General features: G+C 35.2%; 1 long non-coding RNA gene across 2 annotated transcripts in view; it reads left to right on the top strand.

Annotated features, from left to right (window-relative positions):
• Positions 1-20,731, top strand: part of LOC309843589 — a 79,511-nt gene extending 58,780 nt beyond the window's left edge. For both annotated transcript variants that reach the window (XR_014300234.1, XR_014300235.1), the window contains exon 3: positions 20,539-20,731. This is a non-coding gene — a long non-coding RNA (uncharacterized lncRNA). The remainder of the gene's footprint in view (positions 1-20,538) is intronic.
• The last annotated feature ends 5,101 nt before the right edge of the window (positions 20,732-25,832 follow it).

A 25,832-nucleotide genomic window follows, 5' to 3' on the forward strand; every position in this document is an offset into this window, starting at 1 on the left:
ATTTTTATTATTGCTGAGAAAAATGTCTGGTGGCAAGAGTTCATTTTTCTAGGCCAGGTGAAATGGCACATTCTAGAAAATGAAAGGACCTGGTGATATATCAGTGCCAACCCCATGTGGCACTGAGAGAGAAAATAAAATCTCTTGGCTTTAAGAGGGACAAGATGAAGATCCATTCTTTCTTTCTTGTTTCCCTCAATCATCTGTTAATATGTGTCTTATGTTATAATATTGTCAAATCTACATATAATCCCAATAGAACAAACAGTAAACTCTGCCACATATTGCAATTAGGAAGGCAGTGGGAAAAAAGGCAAAAAGAGTTGAAAGTTTGTCACTAATTTTATTTGTATAATGACATAAAATTCTGTTTTGATTCTTGTTCAATGAAAGCAAAGATACGTCCAGAGAATTTCTCTGACAGCTATGAACAAAAAGAAAGAAAGAAAAGGTTTCCTTCTGAGAGTACTTTTCTGTCATTTAAGGCTTTTACATGTTTCTTTACTTTTACCTTTCTTGCTTGCTTTCTGACCACCGGGGATACAATGTTAGCACAGGGTCACCAAGGCTCTGTCCAGCTTTAGACAGATGTTGCTATAGTCAGTTTTATGATGACAGGATGAGATTTCCAGAATGCACTGGTGAGTTCTATGACAATTGTTAAGCTTGTCATTTAGACGAAATAAAAGGAAGTCATTGATTACTTTCAACACTTAGTACCTTTGCGTTGAGTGTATGAAATGCTTTTGTTTTTCCCATCCAAAAATAACAGTTAGACAGCAGCCCCCCAAAATAGATCTCATTATTCATATTCTAAGACTCTCAGGCATCATAATTTACACTGAGCTGAAAGGAATTATGATTTTTAAGAGGAGTTCAGTCTTGCTAGACAAGTAAGGGAAATTAATTGAATGAAAATGCAAAATTAAACGCAAATGATGAATTTGGCTAATTTCTTCTTCTTCCAATGTTCCAGTATATTCCTCTGACCATTCTCTAGGAACATTGCTTGAAATAACAGCTGTGAATTATAGGTTTCCAGTAAAGTATGGAGGTGTGTGTGTGTGTGTGTGTGCATGTGTTTTCCTTTTTAAAGAAAAGCATCTGATGAACGAACATTGAGTTGCCTCAATGATTCAGAGGATTCATTCCAGTTTTTAATAATCCCATGTGGTTTTAAAATATTTTAATACTTCTCCTCAACATGTTTCCCACTATACAGCTGTGAAATTAGGGCAATTGAAATGAGGAAACAAGATTCTTATTCTTTTGCATAGCAAGTATTTTTAAGAATCAGGTAAGAATGTAATAGCAAAAAAGTAATAACAGCGGCGCCTGGGTGGCTCAGTTGGTTAAAGCCTCTGCCTTCAGCTCAGGTCATGATCTCAGGTTCCTGGTATCGAGCCCCACATCGGGCTCTCTGCTTGGCGGGCAGCCTGCTTAGAAATTAAACTCACTGTCTATATTTGAAATATCAAATCACTTTATTCAAAATCATCAACAAGATTATGCATCTAAGATACAGCACAGAGTTAGCAAATAACTCTCAAAAATAGCATTATGTTTACCATGGATGTTTCCCTACCACATTTCTTCTAGATAGATAATGTTTTAAAATTGATAAAATTTAATTGTCAGGTGGTGATGAGTTAAAAAGAAGGGGGAGAGAGGAGATTGATTAAATTGATTATCCAAATAGCTTTATTAATAACCCCATATAAATCACTGCTAAAATCCTTTAATAAGATCTAAATTTAAGTATCTGTGATAACTCGCATATATATTGGAGTCAGAAAGAGAGAGAGAAAGAAAGAAAGCAAGAAAAAAGGAAGTTCAATATTAGAAAAGTCAGATTATAATAAAAAAATTCCACAAAATATCTAAAAGAAAATTCTTACTATTGGTAATCCATTTCCTTATGTTATGGACTCTTAATATCATCCTATGATTCATTTTAATGTCATTTACAATGAGGAAATAGTATGTAGCTTTTTTTTCTGACAGTGAAAAAAAACAGTGCTATATTGAGGGGAAGGTATTTTGAAAATTAATATAAGTTAACCTTTTCGAATTTTCAGATAAACTTTAAACGTTTCCAATTTAAAAATAAGAATAGCAATATTTTATATGACAAAATAGGAGCCAAAGGTTTTAGGTGAGACTATAATTTTATACTATTTTAACTTTCAAATGCAAAGCCTTTCCTTCAGTAAAACAACAAATTACTAAAAATATTTTAAAATCTGTTACATTTATTTGTATAACTTATAATGTGTATAACTTATTTGTAATAAAATTAGCTTTCATTCTGATAGGTGTTTCTTTCAATTATTCTTGAAATTTATATAGAAAAAGAATGGTTACATGATATATATATATACAGATATCTACCTATATATCTCTATATATGTGGAAAAAAATAGCACCTTACTAAAATGTTGGTATTTTGTCTTTAGCAAAATCTGAATAATTTTAGCATAAGACAATATTAGTTTTCATTGTGAATATGTGAGAGCTGTGCCTTGTAGATTTTAACTGAAATCCTAACATAATAATATAAGCATGAACTTGTGTCCCTCCCTTCTATTTCCAGACAACTTTAGAGCTTTGTGGTGCCCTTCAACCTAATCCTTTTGAAAGACTTTTTGTTATTTTTTTTCAAAATTTCATCGTTTTAGTTATTTTTAGTCTCTGTTACACCTCAGTAAAATATGTTGAAATTTTTAAGATAAAAACCAAAATAAACCTATAAGGAAATCTGCAATAGTATGCAGTCAGAGGATAATTTATAAGTCCCAAAACTTGGATATCCTTTCAGATCATTAGAAGTAATGCTCCAAGAATGCAAATCTAAGCCTATGCCATCTTGAAACCAAATAACATATTTATCCTTTTTGGTGTCCTTAGGAGATTTTTTTCTGGAAAAAATAGTGTTATTTTCTAGGTTACTTAGTCAATGTGAAATATGAGATCAAAGTCAAAACTAACCAAGCTGTAACTTTACTCATGAGATACAAATAAATCTCTAACTATATGACTTAATAATTAATTACCAGTTTAGAAAGCCACATTTTTTTCTATCAGAATAAACTTCAGCCACAAGAGGAATAACTGACACAGCAATAGGAAATTTGCTGAGCTACTGAAATCTAAAACTATAAGTTTAATCTGGTTAAAAGTAAAATAAGAGCACAGACAAAAGCTTAAAAAATTCTCCCACTGTAACATACGCACAATGTGAACATAAGGTAAAATGTAGTTAAATTTGCCCTTTTGAGGTGATACAATGATTTTTTTTTCTCCAGAGTCCATTATAATATTAATTCTTTGAAATCATGTCAGGTCACAAAAAATTAAAGAAAGAAGAGAATGAAGTGAGGGAGAGATATATAAGAAGGAAGAAACAATGAAGGGGAATTGTAAACATTACAGAAGGAGCAGAAAGCTAAACAAAGTTGAGTATTGCTGTAATTTTGTTATGTTGGTCAGTAGGTCAGGTAGACACTTTTGTTACATCAAATTCAGAACCTTAACACTTGTCTTTGCAGGACAATAATTTGGATATTTGACTAGCATTCTTTCTCCAGATGAAATTTGTACACTTTGTTTACCTGAGCATATTTCTCCTATAACCTCTTTCAATTTTTATGGCAGTAAATTAGCACAGACGCCTGTAACAGAAGGAGCCTCTCCAAAAAAAATGAAGACATCTGTCCTTTTGAAGAGGGACAGAGAGCCTACAAAAGGAGTGAAACAAAAAGAAAGATTCCCTAATGTGGGCAGAGCAAAGCAAGAGGCCGAAGTGCTTCTGACTTCAGTCTATTCAAAGCCCACATGTTTATTGTTGCATCAATAATACTACAGGGATGGAGGAAAAATTAGGGGGAAAAAAGCTGCCCAAGATAGGAGAAGCATCGAGGAAAATATTTCAGTACAAATGTAGAAATCATAGTACATCTTAGAATACTATGAATTACATGACTTCTTTCCAGATTAAAAATCAGACAGAAGTTAGACATTCACTGTTGATACAATTCCAATAATGTATTAATGCCACACTCAGGTGCCTGGTTAACACTGACTGACTATGTCCAAAGACACTTTGATTAAGCAAAAGATTTCTTTTCTATGACCAAAAAAACCCCATTTGTAAGAACTATATATTCATGAAAACTTGTGGTAGAAATGATCTTAAAGGTTATCAGAGTTCAAAGACTTTTAAAAGGCAAAAGGACTTTGCAAATCATGTAGTCCATCTTCCATATTTTACATATGATTAAACTAAGACCCAGAAGTATCAAACATTCTTATCTAGAAATCCCAACCACTGATAAAGATTCGTAGATAAGATACACCTATATAAGTTAGAAAAGACACAGATGGCAGATAAATAAGATATATTTATATCTATCTATCTACCTACCTATGTATAAAGGGTCAATCATAAAGTTCCTTTTTGACATGGTGTTAGCTATTCTAAAAAGAAAGAGTTTGTAATTATATAATAACCAAACTTTCTTTCAAAGAAAATATTTAACCTTATATGTTTCATAAAAATGGGTCTATGTCATGAATCCTGAAAATTAAACGGCCCTTCTTGGGAATAACTTAACCTCAATCTCTTAAAAAAAAAAACTGTTTTACAAGACTGAATTAGAAGGTAGATGATTTGGCAGCCATTTATACCACTTATCTTCCTTTTCCCAAATAAATCACATAAATATATAAATATATTTATATTATATTTTTCATAGCACAAACTCTTCATTCAAAATAAAAATCATTATTCATGATGTTCATTTAAACTTGAGTTAAAAACCTACAACTGTACGGGCATCTGGGTACTCAGCCTTCAGCTTAGGTCATGAACCTAAGGGTCCTAAGATCAAGCCCCACATTGGGCTCCCTGTTCACCAGCGAGCCTGCTCTCCCTTTCCCTTTGCTGCTCCCCCTGCTTGTGTGTGCTCTCCCTCTCACTCTCTCTCTCTCTCTCAGATAAATGAATAAAATCTTTTTTTTTAAGATTTTATTTATTTATTTGACAGACAGACATGACAAGCAGGCAGAGAGGCAGGCAGAGAGAGAGGAGGAAGCAGGCTCCCTGCTGAGCAGAAAGCCTGATGCGGGGCTTGATCCCAGGACCCTGGGATCATGACCTGAGCCGAAGGCAGAGGCTTTAACCCGCTGAGCCACCCAGGTGCCCCAAATAAATAAAATCTTTAAAAAAAAAATCTGGAACAGTAGGGAGCTCTTCTATGTCAAGAATATATCCATCCACGTATTAGAAAAAGGAATGAGTTCTAATTTCTAGTATCATTCACATTTCTCCTGACTCTATTTGCAATGCTTGGTCCAATCTACATGATCCTTACCTTTTGCCTATTAACATCAATAGCACTTTTTTTTATTAGTCTCTTGGTACTCACTGATGTTTTATGCATAATGATGCTTAAATTTAATTGAGCTGTAAGTTTCTGTTTAATTATGAGAATCCATGATACCTTCAGCACTTTTTCCTTCTATGATTACTGTAACAGTTTCTCTATAACCCCTTTAAAATCCTTTCACCTATTAAACTCCTAGCAGACAAGCCATTTTTAAAAGAAAGAATAATTAGAACTTTTGTAATTATCTTAATGTATTTTTGTTGTTGTTTAGCAAAAGCCTTTTTAAAAACACATTGTGAATAATCTAAGACCTGCCCTTTGATAGTCTAGTTCTTATAGAAATGCTTTTGTCTTAAAAATCAAATATATATTTAACCACAAAAATATCTTATACTTCAATTGTGCTTTTTCACCTTAGTCTCCTTGTGTTCCAGCAGTGCTTACCTTTTTCCCCACAGTTGATATCTCAGTGTGAGAGCTATTCTGATAAGTTAGAGGCACAGAATTTTCTACTGTGACAGGTATCAATCAACCACTTTCACAGTTGAATTTGTGAAATCATTATGTCTCAGGTACACAGAAAAGAATTCAAAACCTCAGGTTAATTATCTGGATAACACATCTTTACATTAAAACATCCCTAACCATTTTAACATTATGTGAATTTACTACTTCTTTTAAAGGGTGAATATGCAGATCTCCAACAAGAAATAGAAACTGAAACTTTGAGACTGCAGATCAAAACTTTGAAAGAGATATTGGCTATGAAAAGAATACTACTTTCTATGTCCTCTCCTACTAGGCCATATTTCAAAAGCTACAACATTCCCCTTAATCTGTCTCATTAACTGGATTTTAGGGAATCACTGTGGCAAGAAAGTTCTTTCTTATTTCTTCCATGAGACTCACCAATTATTTAATATTTCTTAAATTTTACTTGAAGAGGGGCACCTGGATGGCACAGTCATTAGGTGTCTACCTTCAGCTCGGGTCATGATCCTGGGGTCCAGGGATCAAGCCCTGCATCAAACTCCCTACTCAATGGGAAGCCTGCTTCTCCCGCTCCCACTCCCCCAGCTTGTGTTCCCTCTTTCACTGTGTCTCTCTCTGTCAAATAAATAAAATCAGAAAAAAAAATGTATTTAAAAAAAAAATTTAACCTGAAGACAAACTTACAGTAAAATGGAGCTTCTGGATAAAATCTGGAGATAGTAGTCTATGATTATTGTGCCACAGAATTTTCATGTATTTGTTATTCTTCCACCCCCTTTGAGCAAAAGTACCCTAAGAATGGATATGAATATGCATGAATGAAATTCTTGGGTGTCTTCAGTTGCATTTCCTAAAAGTAGAGCATAAGCAGGGATTTAATTTCAGATGTTCAGGGAATGTTTATCAGGAAAAACATGTAAATAAGAGAAAAATGATAAAGGAGGGAACAGAATAGTACAGAATAATACAAGCAAGAATGTAGTTTCTGAAAAGTTAAGCCTTTGCCTGCACCATGGTGAGGAGGCCCCACTCTTGGTTGTCCCATGTTGAAGAAAGGGCATTTGAGGGATTTGGATCCTATCTAAGTTCCTGCTGGGGCAGTTGAGGAGGTTATGTAACCTTCCTTGCATCCTCTGAGGTGGTCCCTATCAAACTAGATCAATTTTCCTGACAAGCTCACAAGTGCAAGTAATTAGTCACAGCAATTTAAACCTGTAGTAGTTAATAAAGTACACCTGGCTTTTCATCTGTTAAAGCTGTGGCTATTGAGGCACCTGGGTGGCTCCATCAGTTAAGCGTTGGGCTCTTCATTTAGACTCAGGTCCAGATCTCAGGATCATGAGATCGAGCTCAGTGTCAGCCTCCATGCTCAGCTTAAGATTTTCTCTCTCTCTCCTTCTGCCCCTGCCTGCTTGTGCACTCTCTTTCTCAAAATTCTTATAAAGCAGTGGCTCCCAAAATGTAATCTTTGGAACTGCAGTAACAGCAATAAATAGGAACTACACACCATGCAGTAACAGTAATCAAAATATGGTACTTTAGTAAAAGGAAAGCCATATAGATACATGGAAGGGGGAAGCATTCAGAAAGAGACTCACACATTTATGGTTAATTGACTATGGTTAATTCAACCAAATTACTGAGGTAATGCAACAGTAAAAAAATAAACTTTTTAACAAAAGGTGATGGCATAATTGGCATATTAATTATCAATTGCTGCATAACAAATTATCCCAGACATAGTAGTTTAAAATAGCAATATTTATTATCTCACAATTTCTGTAGATTAAGAATCTGGGTAAAATTTAGCTGAGTGCTGAATACTATAAGAAAAGGTGAAGACAACCTATAGATAAGGAGAAGATCTTTACAAAGTATATTTGATGAAAGACATAAATTCATAAGATACAAAGAATATTTACAACTCAATAAGTCAAAGAACTCAATAAAAATGGGCAAAAAATGACCATTTCACTGAAAAAAATAGAGATTGTAATTAAGCAAATGAAATGATTCCCAATATTGTTAGATATTTGGGAAGTAGAATTTAAAACCACTACATATCAACTAGAATGGTTAAAATAAATTGATAAAACTGAGTGTTGGTGAAGATAAGGAGCAAGTGGAACTTGTACACACATTGCTAGTGGGGAATAAAAATATAATACAGCCTTGTTGGAAAATAGTTTGTCAATTTCTTATGAAGTCAAATATCTTATTATTATATAACATAGTAATTCTTCACCTAGATATTTACCCAAGGGAAATAAAAACTTGTCTATTCAAATACCTATATGCAATTATTAGCTGGAAGCAACCAAAGCCTCTTCAATCCATTCCAAGAAGTCTGGAAACATATGTCCCCATATAGGGACTTCATTCATAATCACCAAATCTAACACCACCACAAATGTCTATTAACTCATCCATAATGAAATACAATTGGAGTGGTACTAACAAATGAACTTTCTTGTTTATGCAACAATATGACTGAATCTATAAAACCTTAATCTAAATGAAAGAAATGAGGAACAAAAGACTGCATGCTATATTGTATTTCCATTCTGGAATAGGTAAAACTATAAGGAAGGAAATGGTTTAATGCCAGCCAGGGGCTAGTTGCAGAAAGAAGTCATTGTGAGAAAAGTACACAGGGAAAATTTATGATGTGCTGCAAATATTCTCTTTTCTCTATTATGGTTGTGATGGAAATTCCATGGCTTTTGCATTTGTCTAAGTTCATTAAAGCACATACTAAGAGTAAATTTCACTGTATTTAAATTGTATTTTTTTCTTTTTTAAAATTTTTTTTTTATTTTGTTAAGATTTTATTTATTTGACAGAGACAGGGAGAGAGAGAGCACAAGCAGAGGAGTGGCAGGCAGAGGGAGAAGCAGGCTCCCCATTGAGCAGGGAGCCCGATGAGGGACTCGATCCTAGGACTCTGGCCAGGATCATGACCTTAGCCAAAGGCAGACGCTTCACTGACTGAGCCACCAGGCATCCCTTAAATTGTATTTTCTTTTTTTTTTTCTTTTTTTTTTTAAGATTTTATTTATTTATTTGACAGATCACAAGTAGGCAGAGAGCCCGTAGAGAGAGAGGGGGGAAGCAGGCTCCCTGCTGAGCAGAGAGCCGAATTCGGGGCTCGATCCCAGGATGCTAGGATCATGACCTGAGCTGAAGGCAGAGGCTTTAACCCACTGAGCCACCCAGGCACCCCTTAAATTGTATTTTCAATAAATCTTACTTTAAGAAGGAAAAGAAGCTAACTTGGGAACTCCCATTATGAGAAGAATGTAATAGGCTATAACAGACAATGCTTTCACTGAAGCAATTTTAAAAAGCTGAATACCTTCAAAGGTCATTTTCACAAGCATTATTTTTTAATTTTTTCATCATTATTTTCACTTTTTTTTAATTCCAGCAAAGTTAACATACTGTGTTATATTCGTTTTAGATGTACAATATAGTGATTCAACAGTTCCATACAACACCCAGTGCTCACCAAGATAAGTTCACTTTTAATCCCCTTCACCAATTTCACCCATGACCCCACTCTACTTCCCCTCTGCTAACCATTAGTTTATTCTCTGTAGTTAAAAGTCTGCTTTTTTGGTTTGTCTTCCCCCACTCCTTTTTTGTTTATTTCTTTCTTAAATCTCACATATGAGTGAAATCATATGGTATTTGTCTTTCTCTAACCAGCTTTTTTTATTAAGCATCATACTCTCTAGACACTGTTAGAAATGGCAGGAGTTCAGGGTTCCTGGGTGGCTCAGTGGGTTAAAGCCTCTGCCTTTGGCTCAGGTCATGATCCCAGGGTCCTGGGATCCCGCCCTGCATCCAGCTCTCTGCTCAGCAGGGAGCCTACTTCCTCCTCTCTCTCTGCCTGCCTCTCTGCCTACTTGTGATCTCTCTGTCAAATAAATAAATAAAATCTTTTAAAAAAAGAAATGGCAAGAGTTTATTCTTTTTTATAGCTGAATAACATTCTACTGTGTGTGTGTGTGTGTGTGTGTATGTGTGTGTTCCATATCTTCTTTATCCTTTCATCTGTTGACAGACACTTGGGCTATGTCCATAATTTGGTTATTGTAAATAACGCTGCAATAAACATAGGGGTGCCATATATCCCTTCGGGTTACTATTGTTCATTTTCTTTGGGTAAATACCCAGTAGTGCAATTGCTGAATGGTTGGGTAGCTCCATTCTTAATTTTATTTAGGAACCTCCATATTGTTTCTCATAGGGGCTGTACTAGTGTGCATTTCCACCAACACTGCAAAAGGTTTCCTTTTTCTCCACATGTTTGGCAACACTTGTTATTTCTTGAGTTTTTTCTTTTGGCCATTCTGACAGATGTGAGATGTTATCTCATTGTGGTTTTGATTTGCATTTCCCTGATAATGAGTGATGTTGAGCATCTTTTCATGAGTCTGTTGGCCATCTTATGTCTTCTTTAGAGAAATGTCTGTGCATGTTTTCTGCCCATTTTAAATTGGATTATTGTTTTTTGGGAGATATATACCCCTTTATCAGATATGTCATTTGTGAATACTTCCCCCATTCAGTAGGTTGTCTTTTAGTTTTTTTGGTTGTTTCAGCCAATGTCAAAGAGATTACTGCCTTATAGGCATTAAGTTGTAAAAGAACAAACATTAGATGAACTAAAATTCCAGAAAGTTGAGAACATTCCAAGGAGATTTAATGTCCATCAGATATTTCCCTTAAGGGGAATCTGCCAAATTAAGGGCATATCCTAGTGATCAGTTGATGTTCAAGCTTACTCTAAACTTACATACTCTGCAGGCATAAAGAAACCAACTAAAGTCTCAATGTTCAAATAGTATAAGAATAACAGTTTAGATATTTAAGAAGCCTCATCACTAGGCCAGTGTTTCCTTAAAAAAAAAAAAAAAAAAAAAAAAAAAAAATATATATATATATATATATATATATATATATATATAGTGGAATTTCAAGAGAGTGAAGAAAGATTAGGAGTTCAATTAGAAGGTCAAAAGCACCATAAAACATTCAATGTCCTATAGACATCAGATAAAAAAGACTTGCTAGGAGAGTGAACAATTTCAAACATTTGGCTGGCCTCTCCTTCAAGATATTAGCCAGATTTTAATGCTGCATGTGTTTAGAAGCATGAGAGCTGAGCTGAGAAACTTTAGATGGTAAAACAGTTTGCTGAAATCTCAAAAAGGTAAAAACAGAGGGGAAACCTTGGCTTTCAATAAAAATTTCAAGAGGGTCATTCCCAAGAGGAAGACAAACACAAGAAAGAATGAGTCTCAGTAAAACTATAACCAAGTTTCTGTGACAAATTAGTCATGATTTTATTGAGACTTCAACTCCTTCTTATCTATATAAGAAGAGAATACCCTCAGGTGGAGGTAACCATAACTTGAGCTTCTGTGTTTCCTTTACACATAATATTTGGCAAACAATAAAATATACATATATTCTAGAGCTAAGAAAAAGTGGAGACTTTAGAAAATCAAGAGAAAACAGAAGATATTTACCAATAGATTAAACAGATAGGAGAATTAGCAAGCAAAACCTTGAAATATACATGGTCATAATGTTTAAGAGAATAGAAAATAAATTTGGAAAAAACAAGTGAAGGCAAAGAAGTTTCAACAGAATATTGCAACATATAAAAACAAACATTCTATAACTAAAAAATAAGATATCTGGAACTTAGAACTCAATGGATGAGTGGGATAGCAGATGGCAAGCAGAAAACCACAGGACTTATAAACTGAAAGAGAATTTAACAGAAAATATACAAACTAAAGCATAAAAAGAAAAAAGATAAGGGAAAAAGAAGAGAGTATATAAGCCATGTAAAATGTTTAAAAATTCTAATATACCTGTAAGGAGAGTCATAGAGAAAGAAGAGAAAGAGAACATAGTATAATATTTACAGACATAATGGTAATGGAGTTTCAAATCTTTTGAAAGATGTCAGTTCAGAATCATGAAGATCAGCAAAATCTAAGGATAAATACCAAGAAAGCTACAACAAGAAAACTGCAAAAAAATAATTAATTAATTAATTAATAATAACAAATAAAATAAAAAATTAGAAAATCTTAAAAACAGGTAAAAGAAAAGCAGATACATTATATTTTGTTATAAGAAAACTGAAAGATGATAAGAACAGAAATTATGAAAGACAGAATAATGGAATGGCATCTTATTTTACTATTATTATGTTTTAAAGATTTATTTATTTATTTTAGAGAAAGATAGTGGGAGAGGGTTAGGAAGAGAGGGAGAAGAAGAGAATCTCAAGCAGACTCCCTGCTGAGCACAGAGCCTGACATGGGGCTCGACCAATCCCATGACCCTAACATTAAGAACTCAGTCAAAATTGAGTTGGACACTTAACTGACTGAGCCATTCAGGCATCCCAGCTTTATATATATATATAACATTCATTCCATCCTAAAAGCTCCAAAATCATTGAGTCATTCCGGCATTAATTCTGAAGTCCACAGTCTCACCTAAGTACCCTCTAAATCAGATACGTGTGAGACTTGAAGTCCAATTCATCCAAATTCCACTCTAGCTGTGATTTTTTCAAACCACAAAAATAATATGCTTCTGAGATACAATAGTGGAGCAGGCATAAGATAGACTTTCTCATTCTAACAGGTAGAAATTGGAAGGGAAAAAGGGTGGTGGGTCTTAAGCTTTATGTTCCAAATCTAGCAAATCAATTTCCATTAGATCTTAAGGTGCCTGGATAATCCCCTTTAGTTTGGGGAGATTATTAAAACTACTGTTTTTAGACTATGCTATATGGAAAAGGGGAAGGGATTTTTCAGACATAAATAAGGCTTCCAATCAGTTTAAGTTAATAAAAAATGAGAATATTAACTGTGGGCCTGACCCACCCCTATGAGCTCTATAAAAGAAGATCTAATGTTCAGAATCAAGAAGTCAAAAATATTCCACATGCCGTACATGCTCTCCTATGGGCCTTAATGAAGCAAACAGCCACATTTTGGAGTTATATGGGAGAGAACAGTAGGAGCCTTCTCAGAGCTGAGGACTTCAGTCATATAAGTGCAATCAACTGAATCCTGGCAACAAGGGAAGCTGGAAGAGGCTGCCAAGCTTCAGATGAGATCATAGTCCTAAACAACAGCTTAACTTAACAGTTCACCAATGGCAAGAATCCTGACCCTGCAAACCGTTCTGACCTACCAAACTGTAACTTGTGTTCCCTTAAGCCCCTAAAGTGATAATTTGTTACACAGCAATAGAAAACCAATACATATCTTACTAATAAAGAGATCAAATCTATTCTAAGATGTACACATATTTTCTCAAATCCCAAAAACATATGAGCAAAAAACATTAAAGAAATTCATGTAAACAGACATACCACACAGGAGATTTGATAAATTATTGTTTTGTTCAGCTAACCCCAAAGAGCAAGTAGGTAGACTAAGAGTGTTGGGAAGGCTTTCTAATATGCCAAATACAATCTCTTAATTTACAAATTACAATGAATGTTTATTTAAATAGAATTTAGAAGGCTCACTCTGATGTACTGAAAAACTATCTATGAGCATAGTGATAATAATGCACATTTTATCAGCATGTTATGACCCTAGCGGATTCCCTAAAAACATGACTGTGATGCCAAAAAGAGCAAATTTTCCTTTTTTGACAAATTGATTTCTCTAATATTTGTTATTGTAATTCTCTAGAAATCATTCATTACATTTCATTTTTGGTGGTGATTAAGTCTTCCTTAGTATGATTAAAAAAAAAAAAAAACATGAATGGCAAAATTCTTTAGAAATGGATCTAGTATCTGCCATTACTAAAATGACTTAAAAATTCACACTTCCAGGGGTGCCTGGGTGGCTCAGTGGATTAAGCCCCTCGGCTCAGGTCATGATCTCAGGGCCCTGGAATGGAGTCCCACATTGGACTCTGTGTTCAGCAGGGAGCCTGCTTCCCCCTCTGTCTCTGCCTGCCACTCTGTTTACTTGTGCTCCCTTGTTGTCAAATAAATAAATAAAATCTTAAAAAAAAAAAAAACTACACTTCCAATATGAAGCATAGTAATATCTTGTCACATAATGTTCAATTTTTTTTTTAAAGAAATAGGAAACAAATTTTGTTCTTGTGGTACAAAATATAAAGAGCTGAGTGGCAAGAAATAGAATATTAGCATATCCAAAAAAACCTGCATAGTTTGTAAAGAAATTATCAAGTTCTAATACAAACTTCAAAAAACAAAGCTTGACAAGATACAACTGTTTGTGGAGATCACGAGGTGAGCCAAGTGTCCTTTAGGGATCAATATTTTTTTAAAGAATGAGAAACACTACTGTGAAGATTGACTTTCAAACTTTTTCTAGGACAGACCAGATGGACGAACTAAAGCTAAGCTATGTCCCATTCCCCTCTTACTGTAATTCTGAAATGTGAGCTCATCAGAATGACTTCTCCAGGTTCTAATAAGGGAACCTTCTTCCCTGGTGTTAAGTGTTAGGTCATAAGACAGACCTTATGACCCAGCAGTACCTGGGAGCTTGGTACAAATACAGAATCTCAGGCCATGCTTCAAGTCTAAAATCAAAATATTCATTTCCACAAAATCTCCAGGTACTCTGTATGCACTATAAAGCAGAGCTCACATTCCCAGTTGTGTACTAGAATCTCCAGGAACTTAAACAACAAAACCAAACTAACTAAAACCAAAATATAAACAAACAACAGCCAACAGCCAAAAACAGTGGATGAACTAACTAATGTTCGAAGTCACCCCAGAAAAACTAAATTACGATTTAATTGGGTTGGTGGTAAGTCCCGGCCATCGAGATATTTTAAAGTTCCACCAGGTGATTCAGATGGGCAAAAGTCATGTGAGTCCCGGTTCATGACCTGCTAGGTACAAAACTCAGCTGCATTTCCCTCTGAGGAAATGGATTCCTGAACCTGAATCACAGCCCAAGACTAGAATCCCCTTACTCCCCTCCTCAGACACCAACTGTCAGCCTGAGCTTCAAATACCAGTTTCGCTAAGGCCTGCCTTTGCCACACTTCTCTTGTCCATCAGAACCTAGGTTATTTTGTATCCCTGAAATAACTGCTGTCCTGAAATATAATCATATTATTTCCAGATACTACCTCTATCATAGACTTTCTCTCACAATTTGTAAATAATGGGAAAAGAAGAATTCCAAGCTCTGCTCCTTCCCAGACCCTTCTCATACCCATCGTTCATTAACTAGCATTTATTCCAGGGGCTGACAAAGATCATTTACTTTGTACCTTTCCTCTGCTGTGTTTTTCTTTTTTATACTGTTATGTTAACTTGCTGTGTATTGGTTATTTATAAATTGCATCATTGTTATTTACTTTACATGCCTTAATCATTTTATTAATCTCTACAACAAAAGTCCATCCGTTGCTGGTACTGGTTTAGAATTCAAGGCCTAATCATGAAAACTGGTAATCCTTCCTTGATCATCAATGAACTAACTGCTTTTATACTATTTTTAAAATAATTTCTTTGCATGAATCCCATTCCTCTAGTCTTCTCCAAGTGCTCATTTCTCATAGACAAAGAAAAAAACCATATACTCCATAAATATAATGTTTGTTTCCATTTGATAACAGTTTGGCCAAATGTGTGATACACATGTTATTTTATAATAGAATACATTTTTTTTAATTTTTTGAAAGATTTTATTTATTTATTTGACAGAGAGAAAGAGAGCACAAGTAGGGGAGGAACAGGCAGAGGGAAAGGGAGAAGCAGACACCCTATGGAACAGGGAGCCCAATGTGGGGCTCAATCCCAGGACCCTGGGATCATGACCTGAGCAGAAGGCAGTTGCTCAATGGACTGAGTAACCCAGGTGCCTTGGAATACATTTTTAGACCCAGGGATAGCTAATTCATATCACTAAAGTCCATTTAATCATTGATAACTAAATATTGTAGAGTATCCTCTTGCTAAACTTGCTAAACCATTTAATTCCTATAATTCTACCAATTTATCTAACCCTACTATCCTCAAATAAATTTAGATTAAATGTATTTCTTCATAAAAAAATCTTTGTTGGACTTTTCAATTCAACTCTGTAAACATGTATCAGATGTCTTTTGTGCTTCTGCACTAAATGAATTTCCAGGGGCAAAGCAACTGCAGATATCTGCAACTTCCATTAGTTGGAAGAGAAATGAAGAGAATCTGGAACCAAAGGCCTGGGTAGAAAAGAGACTGAGTGAGCAATACTGAAAATAGCCATAGGGGTGATGCAAGAATTTTGTACAAGGTTGAGAAGATGTGGGTTTTGGGGAATATAGAAGAGTGACTAGAAAATTCAGACTGGGTCTGGCTATGTAGCAATACCTATTTATGTCTTGCTTTAATAACAGATACTTTGAATGTTTCAAGAGAGGTTACCCTGAGATACTGTGATTTTGTATGCATGGTTCATCTATGACGAACAAAAACAAAAACAACTCATCAAGCCAGATGTTAGAGCTGACTTAGAAACTAGGGGAAAAAAAAGAAAAAAAAGAGCCTACATAAGTAATGAGGTGGGGTCCTTTACTTACAAGAACCTGCAAAGACAGACATTGATGATATAGAGCCAACAAGATAAATATATCATCCTTCTTGCCTTTCTAGAGTCTCCTAATTTAAGAAGTAAGACCCATAAACAAAATACCCAGTAACTTGAGATACCATAACCAAACTTTACTGTATAGAAAATAAACAAAAACGTTGGTGATTATCTCTACCAAAATAATAAGGTTTAGATTAGGGATTAATACCAAACCAACTATTGATCTTTTCTTTATGAAACTCTAAAGCCTATGGTTTATGGTGTTATTAATAGAATACTGAGAAATCTAAATAGTAATCAAAATTTTAATGTTGGAATTTGTCAATCTATTAAATTTTAAAAGAGAGGCTCTGGCTTATACCGCCTGATAAATTCACCACTTACTAGCTGTGTGTCCAGGAACCAAGTTGCTTAACTTATTTATGCCTAAGTTTCCTCATCTTTAAAATAGATATATCTGGGCATACCTGGGTGGTTCAGTTGGTTTAGCATCCGACTCTTATTTCAGCAAAGGTCATAATCTCAGGGTCCTGCGATCAAAACCCACATTAGCCTCCTTGCTCTCCTATAGCTTCTCCCACTGCTCATGCACATGTACATTCTTGCACTCTCTCAAATAAATAAATAAATAAAATCTTCTAAAATAAAATGAAATAGGTATATTTGTAAAATAGCCACTTCTTGGGATTTTCTTAAGGTTAAATGAATTAACACATGTAAAGAACTTAGAATTAGTCCTGGCATACAATAAGGATTATAAAAATAGTTGATGTTACCATTGTTATTATCAATACATATCAATAAATTATGTGTTAACATTACCATAGGAATTCTTTAATCCTTCTTACAAACCCTTCATTTTTGGTATTATTTTGAGAATCAATTTCCTTTTACCATTAAAAACTACTAATACTCTTAAATCGCATAAAATAATTTATATTGAAATTGAATTTCAGGGGTGCTTGGGTGGCTCAGTGGGTTGGGCCTCTGCCTTCTGCTCAGGTCATGATCTCAGGGCCCTGCATCGAGCTCTCTGCTTAGCAGAGAGCCTGCTTCCTCCTCTCTCTCTGCCCGCCTCTCTGCCTACTTGTGATCTCTCTGTGAAATAAATAAATAAAATCTTTTAAAAAATTTCACAATTTTACATGCTGTATAGTCAAGCACAGGACTGGTATGACAATTCACAGATACATGAGATGGAAGCTTGAATGAATTAAGACATACTCACCAGAAACATAATCATATAGAAATAAAACCAACATAAATAGGGAAGTGCTTTAGAAAGCTTTAGGGTTTCTTATTTCTGAGGTTTGGGCTCTACAATACAGGACACAGACTGTTCTGTGGTATATTTTGGTATAACAGAAAAAAAGAAAATTTTCTTATAATTCATCCATGCAGATCTTGCCCTTTCTGACACCTTAAAAGCCTCTGACAATTTTTCCTAATGTACATTCTTGAGTAATGTTGCAATAGTACAATTTGAATCTTAAGATTTGAGGACCAATATTTTATTCTAGTTTTCTTTGTGTCAAGTTCAGTATGGTAGATGAGCTAACCTCATTACAAACCACATTATCAAAAAGTGAAAATAGTAAGAAGGCTGCTTTGCAAAATGCATGAGCTACTAAAAATGCCAAAGATGAGTTCTATGGACAACTCATACAGCAAGAAATCTTAACATTAGCTGAGACTATTTTGAAGAAAACATGCAAAGTGAAGGAACACATCGCCTTGATCAAAAAAATGGTTACATTTCAATTTAATAATAAGTATGTTAATCAATGTCAATGAGAGCTAAGTGACACAGTGATTGTATAACAACTGAAAGGATAAAACCTCCTCTTTGGGGCTTTACTTAAACATTCTTTCCTATGTCCTAAACTGGGGAATTAAGAAACCAGAGGCCATATATCTCTTTTCCCTACTATATGCCCTATCACACATCCAAATGGCTATAGGTGATATCTAGCTTTTTTCCTTAACATCTCACTGGAAAATGCCTTTATCATCCTTTTATACTCTTACCAAGAAAAAGGGGAAATGAAAAAAGAGCTTAAAATATGCATGTAACACACAATTATTCCATAATTTAGGTATATAATAGGTAACCCTCTCAAAGCTCAGTATCTTCTAATAATCGAAGTCTGTTTCTCACTTCTGTTTGCATGTTTGCTGTGTGTGTGTGTCAGATGTGGCTCTTTGCTTCTCTCGTCTTCAGTAAAGGACCCAGGCTGTAGGGGCATCTGGATTCTGGGACATACTGCTCTGAAGACAGAGGCAAAAGAGAATGGTTAACCCACTTCATGGCTCATAAATTTCTACTCAGATATGGTGTGGACATTTCAGCTTTTATCACGTTGGCAAAATTAAATCACTTAGCTATGCCTCGCATCAGTGGGTCACAGAAATAAAGGCTTCCAGAAAGATTCACCTTTATTCACTTGAAAATAGGAAGATATTCAGGATCCTCTTACTGAAGTAACATGAATAAATGGTAATAATAAATACAGTTTGTTACATCTCATCCTCTTAGTAACATATTCTCTTGCCTTCCAACTGCACACAAAGTAAACCCATTCTTTCCCAAAGACGTCATCTCAAAAAAGTCCCAACCAATCATGACATGAGACTCAAGTCTAAGGTCTTATACATGTCTCTACATCAACAGTATGGCTACTGTTGATCCAAAGATATGTGAACTACGAAAACAAGTTATCCTACAATAACCTCTACCATAGAATACCAAACATTTAGCAGTAGCACAGGGACATGTTAATTTCAATTAAGCCTGCAACAGAAAAGAAGAATGGGAGGCATAAAATAATTGGTACATAGCAAACCTGAAATTATTCCTGGAAGATATTTGGAGTGTCCATCTACTTTAGGAATAAATAAATTTCCAGAATTACTCTTTATTTCTGCTTTCTGATTATATCACCACGTTTTCTTGGTTATGGCTGCTTCTCAGATCCTTTTCATTTCCCTTGGACACATCTAAAGAAGTATTACATTATGCCTTTCTTGGGGGCCCAATTGTGTTAGCAGATGCATCTCATCCATAAATTGGGGCTCAGTGTCATATTAACTCTCATATTTCATTTTGCTTTATTTTATTTTTTGCTATATTTGGGTTTTTTGGTCCAGTCTAGGAGTTATTTGGCAGTACAAACCTCTCAAATCTTCATCTTTATGATTTTAATAAGCTCTATATTCCAGTAAACATGTCTATAATTCTTTCTGAAATACACCTTTCTCTCCCTAGGCTTAGTTGTCAATACCTTAAGATTATCGGTTTTCAGTAGAAAAACAATATCGTTTGTTTTTTTGTTTGTTTCTTTGTTTTCCCTGTAAGCCATTTTGTCCAAATTTAAAAAAAAAAATTATGAGAGCCAATTTAACCTTGTCCTGGAGTTTAGCTAAGGCAAATCAGTAGCCTCCATGATTCCATCTTTGCCCTAAGCCAAACTTCAGTAAGTCTTTGTTATTCAAAGCATTTGTCAATTTTATTTTTAGTGGTTGAAGAAAATAAATAGTTGTATCTTTCAATCCTGCAATTTGAGAAATTTCTAGATCCACATGTTCCTTCCATTATTTTGTTAAGTTCATGTATTTTTTAATCTTCTTTAATGCTGTCATAAGCAACCAGGTCCTGTAAGTCACATTTGTTTCCCAACTTCTTCATCTCAAACTACAAGTTTGTTAGTACATTATCAGCCTTTCAAGTTATCATAAGAGACAGGTTTGCCAAATATATCACCATTTGATAAAGTTTGTCCATTTTTCCTGTCTTTCCTGAGAGTTCCCACACCTCCATTCCACAGCCCTAAAGTAAATGCCATACATTTTGGGATTTCTGCTAGACTGCATTCTGTTTATAGGTACCAATTTATAATCAGTTAGTTATCTTTTCCTAGGTATGTTGTGCTAACAATTACAACAAACCATGTAATGGTTCACAATGTTAAGATTTATTTCTTGCTTGCATTGCACTGAAACTGGAGATGATCTCCGCTTTATGTGTCTTTTTCATCTAGGATGAAAGGAGCCATCTAAAGGAGCAGTCTCCATCTAGGATGTGCCACTCTCATGGGCAGAAAGAAGATGAAAGACCCACATAATACTTCTTAAACCTTCTTCTCAGATGTAATGGCTGTTAATTCTGATCACATTGATTGGCTAAAGTGTCACATGATCAAGCTCCCCAAATGGGCTGAAGTCCTATGTACTTTTTTGTCCAACGATAAATAATTTCAAATAAAAGTACAATCTACTATGACACATGCTTTCAAAATTCATAAGGAATGGTATTAATATAAAATTCAACATTTCTAGGCAAGGTGTGTGTGTGTGTGTGTGTGTGTATGCATTCACCTATTTATATAATAAATATGTATTTACCCTTTTACAAATATAACAATCAATTTGAAACCACAATATGTTCTTATGTTTATGAGGAAAGATGAATAAATAATGAAAAATCAAACAAAAACCTAGGTGATAGGTGATATTCATTGTTTATTCTATAAACAATGATTATATTACTTGTAATAGATTAAGCTTTACTGTTACCTCCTGCTACGATAGTGAAATTGCAAACTGTGAATTTCAAAACAAATTATGAAAAAAACAGAAGCATTCAGAATTAATACAACTCAAAACATCACACTTTTGGTGACAAAGTATATCTGTGGGATATTGTGGAATTTATCAATTAAATGATTCATAGGAGAAGACCAAGAAATGATCAGGCATCTTTTTATAGATAATCTTACAAAATTGAAAATGTTTAAGTAAAAAAAGAAAAATGCATACATTGTGCCACTCAAACAGATGTGCCATAGAAATAGAGCATTCAGATCTGGATTAAATAAATCTTGTCCCAAGTAAAGGAACTACAGATTTCTCTCATTCCCACACCAGCTGCCTCAGATATTAACAATGTTAGCAGCTAATGGAAAAGGTGACTTGGAAGCTTGATTCTGGGGGAACACCTGTGGGGCTTATTCTACCCTTGATAACCACTACTAAACACAGTCTTCCTGTATTAAACATAAACTGAATGTACAATCAAACAAAAGAGCACACTCAATTATATCAAATTAGCATCTGAGTGTATGTAATCACAGAGTTTAGACCAGAGTTATTAAGCTGTCCTTTGTAACACAGTGACAACGGTTGAAACTGATCCCATAGTATAAGGGGTTTTATGAATGCACAGTGGCGTCCTTTATGTTTGGATGCTGACACTGGAGTTTTACAGAGTATTTCCACACATGCAGGGCTAAGAAGAAAGAGCAACCTTCCTTTTTTCCAAAGTACTTTCTAATCATTTTAAATTCTGCCATCTGACAAAATGTGTATTTTTATGACAATCCTAGATTTAGAATAAAAGTATGAGTATGATCAGCAGAGATAAAATTCACAATACCTGGATCTTCAAAGACAATGACAATAATAATAACAATAGCAAAGATCCTTTAATTCAAATACTCGTAGCCTCCAGGAATTCTTCCAAATGCCAAAACAAAAAATATGGTTCTAGATAACGGTCATAGATAGAGAAGGTATGGGACCCAGAAGCTTGACTTGCTGCAACCACCACCATCTTTAAATGAACCCTGCAACACTTACTATGGGATGGGATGCTCCTCTAATGCCCTCTCATAATTTTCACCTGGGCAAGGGCCAATTATAAACCCATTCCTAGATAAAATTAGAGGATGCTCCCCCTTTTGCACCTTAGAGGGGAAAAAGGACAGCCATGGCTACAGACTGGGAAACATACCTGACATCTTGATATTGATCACACTGTACCGCTCTCTTCTTTGTAGGTTAGCCTTTACAATACCGAAAGTCCCTTGAGAGAAGATGCCATTCACCAGACATTGCTGCAAAGTCAGCAAGGCTCTGAATCAGGCCAACCTAGTTTTGAATCCTAGCTCTGCCATTTACTAGCCATGACTTTTCTAGTTTCCTCTTCCATAAAATAGGTATAAACATTGGGCTAGATGGCTTTTTTCTCCCATCCTCCCTCTGCCTAATTCATTTTGTCCTCTGAGGCTGACCTTACAGGCAGACTTTCAGAATGAGCTCATTTCTCCTCAGGCCTCTAGTTGTTTCATCTGTTGAGTTTTGGAGATAGGGCAGCAGAGGGAACCACAGTAGCAGTGCTTTTCAGGGTCACAAGAGCTGGTGTATTTTAGCTCCTGTGATGCATTTACCCCCAGCATAGCCCCTTCAGGTTTGCCTCTTCTGTCTTTAAGTTTGGCAAACATGGCCTCTTGCTCTTTAAAGCCTAGGTGGGGCAGAGTCACCAATGCCCCGACCAAATTCATGTTACCCAATATCCCATGAGGATTACCTAAATTCTGCCAAATCCTTAGAATTAATCTCTTTATCAGTTAATTGAATAATCTCAGTTTGAATGTGCCATTTGTTTCCTATGAAGATCCTGAGAGAGCAATTCATTCCTCCTTAGAAATTTTTCAGGTTCTAAGTATTTATAGATATGCTTCTACCCTTAAAACTGGAGAGACTTGTTATCAGAATTAGCCCAAAGCTTTTTACTGATCCAGGAGTTGAGACTGTGGCCAATAAACATAAACCCATTGTTCTTCTTTCTAATGATTTAGTGATTCTTACCCTAAAAAGGTCATGTTATTTATAAAACAAAAACAAAAACAAACAAAATAAAACCTGAGATGTTGTTGATATATATTTTACATCTAATACATTTTAATGAATCCATTAATTATTCAATTGAACCAGAGTTGGATAATATAGTTTGTTTTCAGAAATACTAGTATAGGATATATGCCAATGATGTATTCAAAAAGTATAACTTTCTGGGACGCCTGGGTGGCTCAGTTGGTTAAGCAGCTGCCTTCGGCTCAGGTCATGATCCCAGCGTCCTGGGATCGAGTCCCACATCGGGCTCCTTGCTCCGCAGGGAGCCTGCTTCTCCCTCTGACTCTGCCTTCCACTCTGCCTGTGCTCGCTCTCGCTCTCTCTCTGACAAATAAATAAATAAAATCTTAAAAAAAAAAAAAAAAAAAAGTATAACTTTCTCCTTAAATAATCATCTGCAGGTAGCCAGTTATGTGCTCCACATAAACAGAAACAATTATGGATTCTTAGATAGATGATCCATAAAATTCAGCAACTTCTGCCCATTGTATTAATAAATTAGTCCAGAATTACTTGTGCAAATTTTATTACTGAGTGTTCTACCTTTATTCACATATCTTAACAAAATTAATTGAACAGAGCCAGTATCAGGATTGACAATTCAAGTCCATATTGACCTCTTGTGACTGAGTCTCATAAACTTTAAGATCTGTGACATTTTATCCTACTTTTAACTTGAGAGTCAGATAACTCTGTTATTGCCATATGTAATCTGTTAGGAAATCTCAATTTTGAAAAACCCATTACCATTAAGTAATTACAAATTTATTCCTATTCTGTTATTTTCCTGAATAATCATAGTTATTACATAATTTCTTGATTTCTTGCTTATCTTAATAACCTGTAAAAGATTCTATGATTTGTTACTTTTGAAAAAGCTGAGAGTAAACAAATGTAACTTGTTTTTCTTAATAATTCATGTACAGTAAAAGACTTCTGTTAAAAAACCAACTTTTTCACAAGTTACGTCCAATTTTTTTTGTCATAGTTTTCTGTAATCATGCTTAAGAAAGTCAATGAGGCTCTTCTTTTTTCTACAATATTGTATTATCTACTTTATAAGTCACACACACAAAAATATGAAGATCTATTAAAAAAATAACTACAAGTAAGAGTAAGATTCTGAAAACCCTAAGGAATTACAGAATAACAGCTTAAATTATTTGAAAAAGAGACTTAATATCCCTTAACAAGTCATGACTTGGATCACTTTGGCAGAGATCTCAAATAAATTCTGAGCTCCAAATCCTTCAGGACCCACAGATGAACTCACAAAATCATTGAGATATTTGACTTGAGTTGAGAAAGTAAAATTTATGTGGTGACAATAGAGAGACCAATATTAAATATATAAATTCTCCCTTTCACTGATGGAGTGCCCCACCCCCAGTATAGATATGTTCCCTTTTGATTCAAAACATAGTATCCATACCTTGAAGACTGGGCAAAATTCTTGACAAGAGGAGACATTTAATTATGCAGAATCAAAATTTAAGGTGTTATTCTAATTCATACTATATCCTTTGGTCATCTTTACCAATCAACGCAATATTGATATAAGATGGGCCAAGATTTTGAGAGGGAGGGCCTCAGATCCCTTGCCAAGAGGATTCATGACATTAGAAAGAATTCAAGAACAAGCCCAGCATAAGGGACAAAGTTTTAAGTATACAAATAACAAAGAAGCTATTTCACAGCGAAGTAGCAGTCTCTCCTCCCCAATGGAAAAGGGGACCCCTCTTTGCCTCCAACAAAGGGTTTTATAAGCTTGTTGTTGTTTCTAATTAGTTAGCTGTATATGGAGGGGCTTACTCTTTACCTTTGGATTTATCATTCACATTGTCAGTTTTTCCATTGCCTTGGGGCTGTGGAATTATTCAGAGGGAGCAATTTTAAGAATGTCCAGCCTTGTGGCTTTTACTGCCAGAGGAAGTGGAGTCCTGTAGTTTTGCCAAATTCTGATCTTGTCACTCTTTTCATGATCTGCTGACGTATAGGTTAAGGGTCAGCTCAAACCCAAAATGGCTTTATTTTGGTCTATAGTGACAAAATATTACCCATGGACAGCATAGTATCCACCAATCAATTTTATTCAATTTTCTTTCAATATAGTCTTTACAATTAAAAGACACAAATACTAGGGCACCTGGAGGGTTCAGTAATTGGAGGACCAACTCTTGATTTTGGCTCAGGTTATGATCCTAGAATCATGAGATGGACCCTCAGTTGGGCTCCATGCTGGGTGTGAAGGCTGCCTAAGATTCTCTCTTTCCTGCTCCTTTTGTCCCTCCCCACCACTGCATGCAGACCAGTGCTCTCTCTTTCAAGAAGGAGGAGGAGAAGGAGAAGGAAAGGAAGACAACGACGACATAAATACTTGTTGAAAGCTGGGTACTGTGATGGGAATATCCAGCCAAAGAGAAAACAATCTTTTTTTTTTTTAAGTTTTTTTTTTTTTTTAAGATTTTTATTTATTTATTTGACAGAGAGAGATCACAAGTAGGCAGAGAGGCAGGCAGAGAGAGAGGAAGGGAAGCAGGCTCCCTGCTGATCGGAGAGCCCGATGCGGGGCTCGATCCCAAGACCCTGATATCATGACCTGAGCTGAAGGCAGAGGCTTTAACTCACTGAGCCACCAAGG

The sequence above is a fragment of the Mustela nivalis genome, assembly GCF_964662115.1.
Source record: "Mustela nivalis genome assembly, chromosome: 11".
Classification (NCBI taxonomy): Eukaryota; Metazoa; Chordata; class Mammalia; order Carnivora; family Mustelidae; genus Mustela; species Mustela nivalis.